The sequence below is a fragment of the Macaca mulatta genome, chromosome 5, assembly GCF_049350105.2.
Source record: "Macaca mulatta isolate MMU2019108-1 chromosome 5, T2T-MMU8v2.0, whole genome shotgun sequence".
Taxonomy (NCBI): domain Eukaryota; kingdom Metazoa; phylum Chordata; class Mammalia; order Primates; family Cercopithecidae; genus Macaca; species Macaca mulatta.
The window spans coordinates 157,274,027-157,281,374 of NC_133410.1; the positions used below are offsets into that span (position 1 = coordinate 157,274,027).

The window sequence follows — 7,348 nt, forward strand, 5'->3', positions numbered from 1 at the left end:
TCTTAATCCACTCTATCATTGATGAACATTTGAGTTGATTCCAAGTCTTTGCTCTTGTGAATAGTGCCGCAGTAAACATACATGTGCGTGTGTCTTTGTAACGGCATGATTTATAATCCTTTGGGTATATACCCAGTAGTGGGATGGCTGGGTCAAATGGTATTTCTGGTTCTAGATCGTTGAGGAATCGCCACACTGTCTTCCACAATGGTTGAACTAGTTTACAGTCCCACTAACAGTGTAAAAGTGTTCCTATTTCTCCACATCCTCTCCAGCATCTGTTGTTTCCTGACTTTTGTAACTGGTGTGAGATGGTATCTCATTGTGATTTTGATTTGCATTTCTCTGATTGACAGTGATTATGAGTATTTTTTCATGTGTCTGTTGGCTGCATAAATGTCTCAAAAAGTGGGCAAAGGATGCATCTCTTATAACTAATAAATTGTTGGAATTTCAAAAATATATCATAATTATTTTGTTTTTTAAATAGAACATTTAGTGCATATAGATGATGAAATTACCAGTGTTTCAAATTGTTCTGTCTTTTTTCTCCTTTCTTGCCTTTTTAGGAGTATTTCTGATTATTTCATTATTCCCTTTTAGTGCTTTGAAAGTTGGACGTTATGTTTCCTTTCTTTTAGTCACTTTCGTAGAAATTATAATGTGAATAATTAACACATCAGAAGTTAATTGTCAAAAGATACCTTTACCTCTTTTCCAAGCAATACAAGTCTTAAAATGCCTTAATTCCATTACTTTTCTCTTGATTTATGTTATTTTGCTATACATCTTAATTTTATTTTATCCTCAATAATGCATTATGATTATTATTGGCTTTATATAGTAAAAATTCATTTATGTTTACTCAAATATTTCCTAATTTCTTTGCTGTTTTATTTTTTCTTGCTTTTCTGACATTCCACTGGGATCACTTTCATTTTTTCTGAAGAATATGATCTAAAATTTTATTAGTAAAGATCTGCTACTGGTAAACTCTCTTAATTTTTGCTTGCAAAAAAATGCCATTATTTCCCCCTTTTGAAAAAATAAATTTTCTTTGGATATAGAATTCTACATTGAAAGTCAATTTTTTCAGCCCATTAAAAGTATCATTCCATTATCTTTTGGTTTCACTAATGTTCTTGAGAAGTTAGCTATCAGTCTAACTATTGATCTTTTGAAAGTAATCTTTTGTTTTTCTCTGGCTTCTTTAAAATCTTCTCTTTGTCTTTGGTGTCGTCCTTGTTTACTATAATGTGCCATTTCTCCTGGGTAGGGATGTATTAGGCTTCTTTAATCTAAAGATTGATGTCTCTTATCACTTCTAGAATATTTTTCGTGATTATCTTCCCAAATATTGCCTCTGCCTCATTCTCTCTTACCTCTCCTTCTGGGGCTCTGATAAAAAATTTGTTATACATGCTAACTCTAATTCTGTCCTTAATTTCTCTTAACTTTCTTTTATCTATACCCAACCCCCATTTATTTATTTCTTTATGTTGCATAAGGGAGTTTCATTTTTTTTTTAACACATTTTAATCAGATAGCAATCTTATCACACATGGTCCAAGAACACTCAAATAATAAATCAAATATAATTAAATATTAAAGTTTGGTCTTTAAACATTGTAGCCAGTGATGCCACACTTGCCTCTGATCTCTCCAATATAAAAGCACATCCACACCTCAGAGGCCACCAAACCGTTCAGCACGGCTTCCTTAACTGAGTTGTTTGAAACTAACAATTTGGGCACTACTATTTTTTAAGGCTCTGAATAGTTCTAGGGATATTAGCAGGGTGGGGAGGAACCAGCTCAACCTTGGTGTCATACCAAAATGTGGCCAATCAAGGTTTCAAATAAGTCACAGCAGCATTCATCAGTGTTGAGGTCTTCACTACAAAGTTGTAGACAAATTGGGCCATCATTCTAAGATGAAATGTTTGTCACCCCAAATGACCAGCTGATTCAGTTTCTTCTAATCTATTTTACGCTGCTTAATTTTCTCCTCAGCTGTGTTTAATCTGCTCATGAACACATCAACTGATTTTTAAAATGTAAATAGAAATATTTTTTAAAATTCTAGAATATCGACTTTTATCCTTTCTCAGATTCGCTGGGTTACTTTACATAACTCCTCATAGATACATTAATTCTCCTCTTTAATAAGTATTTTATAATATATACCTAATGATTCTAATCTGTTTTGTCTCAATCTGTTTTGGCTTTTGTTCTTCTAATGGGGCCTTGTGTCAGTGGGTACATAGTTTTAATTCTGAGTTGCTCATTTTTTTTGGGAAATTATTTGTAGGAATACTTTGAGTCCTGGGATAAAAATGAAAATAAAGATAAAATCCAGAGATGACTATTGTTTGTTTCTGTCAAATATCTGAAGGAGCTGTACCTAGGATCACTGTAAACTAAATTTACAGTCTAAGGTCTTTCAGACCACACAGGTCATATGAATTAGAGCTATAAATCTATACCAAGGTTGGCTTATGATTAAAACTTTTCAGGGAAGATTTATCCCTTTTGCTCTCTTTGGTATCAAGACATGTTTCCTTATAGCTCCTTATAGGTAGGGAAAATAGAAGGTGGGATGAGCTTACTTCTGATTCACTTTCACTGAGTGTGTAGCCACTTGGGGTCTCAAATTATTGGTTGGGAAGTATCTCTTATAGGCTTCCTAACCTGGGTTAACTCCGCTTTATTTTTAATCCAGCTGAGTCCATGAGGCTGTGAAAATGAAAATCAAGTTTATTGCTTCAGAAACTATGTCTATGACAAAAGCAGCTTTAGTTCTTTGTTTACTATTTAGATTCTGTTTTCCACTTAGTTTTGATTGATAATACTTTACTTTTTTATATCATACATATTTTTAACATGACATTTTATATTTAAGCCAGTATTTTTAGTTGTTTTCAAAAGGTTAATCAATAAACATACTGCGGCACTATTCACAATAGCAAAGACTTGGAATCAACCCAAATGTCCATCAGTGACAGACTAGATTAAGAAAATGTGGCACATATACACCATGGAATACTATGCAGCCATAAAAAAGGATGAGTTTGTGTCCTTTGTAGGGATATGGATGCAGCTGGAAACCATCATTCTTAGCAAACTATCACAAGAACAGAAAACCAAACACCGCATGTTCTCACTCATAGGTGGGAACTGAACAATGAGATCACTTGGACTCCGGAAGGGGAACATCACACACCGGGGCCTATCATGGGGAGGGGGCAGGAGGGAGGGATTGCATTGGGAGTTATACCTGGTGTAAATGACGAGTTGATGGGTACTGACGAGTTGATGGTTGCAGCACACCAACATGGCACAAGTATACATATGTAATAAACCTGCACGTTATGCACATGTACCCTAGAACTCAAAGTATAATAAAAAATAAAAAATAAAAAAAGGTTAATCAATCCCTCCAAATTCCCAGCCACTATAATATCTGAAATAGAAATCTCCATTTCTTTCTATACTAGTAGTGAATCACTTAATCATATGCAGACTTGTCACATCTCCTGCTTTGTTATTAATAGTTATTGAATTGTATGACATTTTATATGTATATGCCATCATTCCAATTGCATTGTAAACTGCCCAAAACAAGTTCGTTATGACCTGCATGGCACCTAAACAGTGTTGTTAACATCACTGTTGTCCAGCATATGTTGGCTGATTGAAAAATGGGTTACTATTTCTTCAAGGAGTATTCTGCTTTTTATTTATCAATATAGCACCAGTGACCCACTGGCAGTAAGTCATGCTCTTTAAGTTGTTTTCTACATCCATGCTGATCTATCTCTACTCCTAGATGCCATTTGTCACCAGGGGATTACATTCATGAAAGAGAAGAGATTAGTAAATGTGAGTGTTACTTGTGAGTGTTTGTGAGATAGTTGTGGCAGAGATGGCTAGTTTTCTTTTTTTTTATTATTATACTTTAAGTTCTAGGGTACATGTGCACAATGTGCAGGTTTGTTACATATGTATACATGTGCCATGTTGGTGTGCTGCACCCATTAACTCATCATTTACATTATGTATGTCTCTTAATGCTATCCCTCCCCATACCCCCTCTCCACAATAGAACCTGGTGTGTGATGTTCCCCTTCCTGTGTCCAAGCGATCTCATTGTTCAATTCCCACCTATGAGTGAGAACATGTGGTATTTGGTTTTCTGTTCTTGCGATAGTTTGCTGAGAATGATAGTTTCCAGCTGCATCTATGTTCCTACAAAGGACACAAACTCATCCTTTTTTATGGCTGCATAGTATTCCATGGTGTATATGTGCCACATTTTCTTAATCCAGTCTGTCACTGATGGACATTTGGGTTGATTCTAAGTCTTTGCTATTGTGAATAGTGCTGCAATAAACATAGCTGTGCATGTGTCTTTATAGCAGTATGCTTATAATCCTTTGGGTATATCCCTAGTAAATGGATGGCTGGGTCAAATGGTATTTCTAGTTCTAGATCCTTGAGGAATCGCCACACTGTTTTCCACAATGGTTGAACTAGTTTACAGTCCCACCAACAGTGTAAAAGTGATCCCGTTTCTCTACATTCTCTCCAGCACCTGTTGTTTCCTGATTTTTTAATGATTGCCATTCTAACTGGTGTGTTCTTCCATTTGTTTGTGTCCTCTTTTATTTCACTGAGCAGTGGTTTGTAGTTCTCCTTGAAGAGGTCCTTTACATCCCTTGTAAGTTGGATTCCTAGGTATTTTATTCTCTTTGAAGCTATTGTGAATGGGAGTTTATTCATGATTTGGCTCTCTGTTTGTCTGTTACTGGTGTATAGGAATGCTTGTGATTTTTGCACATTGATTTTGTATCCTGAGACTTTGCTGAAGTTGCTTATCAGCTTAAGGAGATTTTTGGGCTGAGATGATAGGGTTTTCTAAATATACAGTCATGTCATCTGCAAACAGGGACAATTTGACTTCTTCTTTTCCTAACTGAATACCCTTGATTTCTTTCTCTTGCCTAATTGCCCTAGCCAGAACTTCCAACACTATGTTGAATAGGAGTGGTGAGAGAGGGCATCCCTTTCTTGTGCCAGTTTTCAAAGGGAATGCTTCCAGTTTTTGCCCATTCAGTATGATATTGGCTGTGGGTTTGTCATAAATAGCTCTTATTATTTTGAGATACATTCCATCAATACCGAATATATTGAGAGTTTTTAGCATGAAGGGCTGTTGAATTTTGTCAAAGCTCCTCCTTGTACCTCTGGTAGAATTCAGCTGTGAATCCATCTGGTCCTGGACTTTTTTTGGTTGGTAGGTCATTATTTATTGCCTCAATTTCAGAGCCTGCTATTGGTCTATCCAGGGATTCAAATTCTTCCTGGTTTAGTCTTGGGAGAGTGTAAGTGTCCAGAAAATTATCCATTTCTTCGAGGTTTTCTAGTTTATTTGCATAGAGGTGTTTATAGTATTCTCTGATGGTGGTTTGTATTTCTGTGGGGTCGGTGGTGATATCCCCTTTATCATTTTTTATTGCATACATTTGATTTTTCTCTCTTTTCTTCTTTATTAGTCTTGCTAGCAGTCTATCTATTTTGTTGATGTTTTCAAAAAACCAGCTCTTGGATTTATTGATTATTTGGAGGGTTTTTTTGTGTCTCCATCTCCTTCAGTTCTGCTCTGATCTTAGTTATTTCTTGTCTTCTGCTAGATTTTGAATGTGTTTGCACTTGCTTCTCTAGTTCTTTTAATTATGATGTTAGGGGGTCAATTTTAGATCTTTCCTGCTTTCTCTTGTGGGCATTTAGTGCTATAAATTTTCCTCTACACACTGCTTTAAATGTGTCCCAGAGATTCTGGTATGTTGCATATTTGTTCTCATTGGTTTTTTACCCAGTAATCATTCAGGAGCAGGTTGTTCAGTTTCCATGTAATTGAGCGGTTTTGATTGAGTTTCTTAGTCCTGAGTTCTAGTTTGATTGCACTGTGGTCTGAGAGACAGTTTGTTATAATTTCTGTTCTTTTACATTTGCTGAGGAGTGCTTTACTTCCAACTATGTGGTCAGTTTTGGAATAAGTGCGATATGGTGCTGAGAAGAATGTATATTCTGTTGATTTGGGATGGAGAGTTCTGTAGATGTCTATTATGTCCTCTTGGTGCAGAGTTGAGTTCAATTCCTGGATATCCCTGTTAACTTTCTGTCTCGTTGATCTGTCTAGTGTTGACAGTGGGGTGTTAAAGTCTCCCATTATTATTGTATGGGAGTCTAAGTCTCTTTGTAAGTCTCTAAGGACATGCTTTACGAATCAGGGTGCTCCTGTATTGGGTGCATATGTATTTAGGATAGTTAGCTCTTCCTGATGAATTGATCCCTTTGCCATTATGTAATGGCCTTCTTTGTCTCTTTTGATCTTTGATGGTTTAAATTCTGTTTTATCAGAGACTAGGATTGCAACCCCTGCTTTTTTTGTTTTCCATTTGCTTGGTAGATCTTTCTCCATCCCTTTGTTTTGAGCCTATGTGTGTCTCTGCCTGTGAGATGGCGCTCCTGAATACAGCAAACTGATGTATCCAGTTTGCCAGTCTATGTCTTTTAGTTGGACCATTTAGTCCATTTACATTTAAGGTTAATATTGTTATGTGTGAACTTGATCTTTTCATTATGATATTAGCTGGTTATTTTAGTCGTTAGTTGATGCCATTTCTTCCTAGCATCGATGGACTAGATTTTGGCATGTTTTTGCAATGCTGATACTGGTTGTTCCTTTCCATGTTTAGTGCTTCCTTCAGGAACTCTTGTAGGACAGACCTGGTGGTGACAAAATCTCTAAGCATTTGCTTGTCTGTAAAGGATTTTATTTCTCCTTCACTTATGAAACTTAATTTGGCTGTATATGAAATTCTGGTTTGAAAATTCTTTTCTTTAAGAATGTTGAATATTGGCCCCCACTCTCTTCTGGCTTGTAGAGTTGCTGCCGAGAGATCTGTTGTTATTCTGATGGGCTTCCCTTTGTGGGTAACCCAACCTTTCTCTCTGGCTGCCCTTAACATTTTTTCCTTCATTTCAACTTTGGTGAATCTGACAATTATGTGTCTTGGAGTTGCTCTTCTCAAGGAGTATCTTTGTGGCATTGTCTGTATTTCCTGAATTTGAATGTTGGCCTGCCTTGCTAGGTTGGGGAAGTTCTCCTGGACGATGTCCTGCAGAGTGTTTTCCAACTTGGTTCCATTTTCCCCCTCACGTTCAGGCACACCAATCAGATGTAGATTTGGTCTTTTCACATAATCCCAAATTTCTTGGAGGCTTTGTTCATTTCTTTTTACTCTTTTTTCTCTACATTTCTCTTCTCGTTTCATTTCATTCAT

The 7,348-nt window shown here is 36.3% G+C and overlaps 1 pseudogene; it reads right to left on the bottom strand.

Moving 5' to 3' along the window:
- Positions 1-1,619: 1,619 nt before the first annotated feature.
- On the bottom strand, positions 1,620-1,924 carry LOC114678183 (ATP synthase F(0) complex subunit g, mitochondrial pseudogene; annotated as a pseudogene).
- Between the last annotated feature and the right edge of the window lie 5,424 nt (positions 1,925-7,348).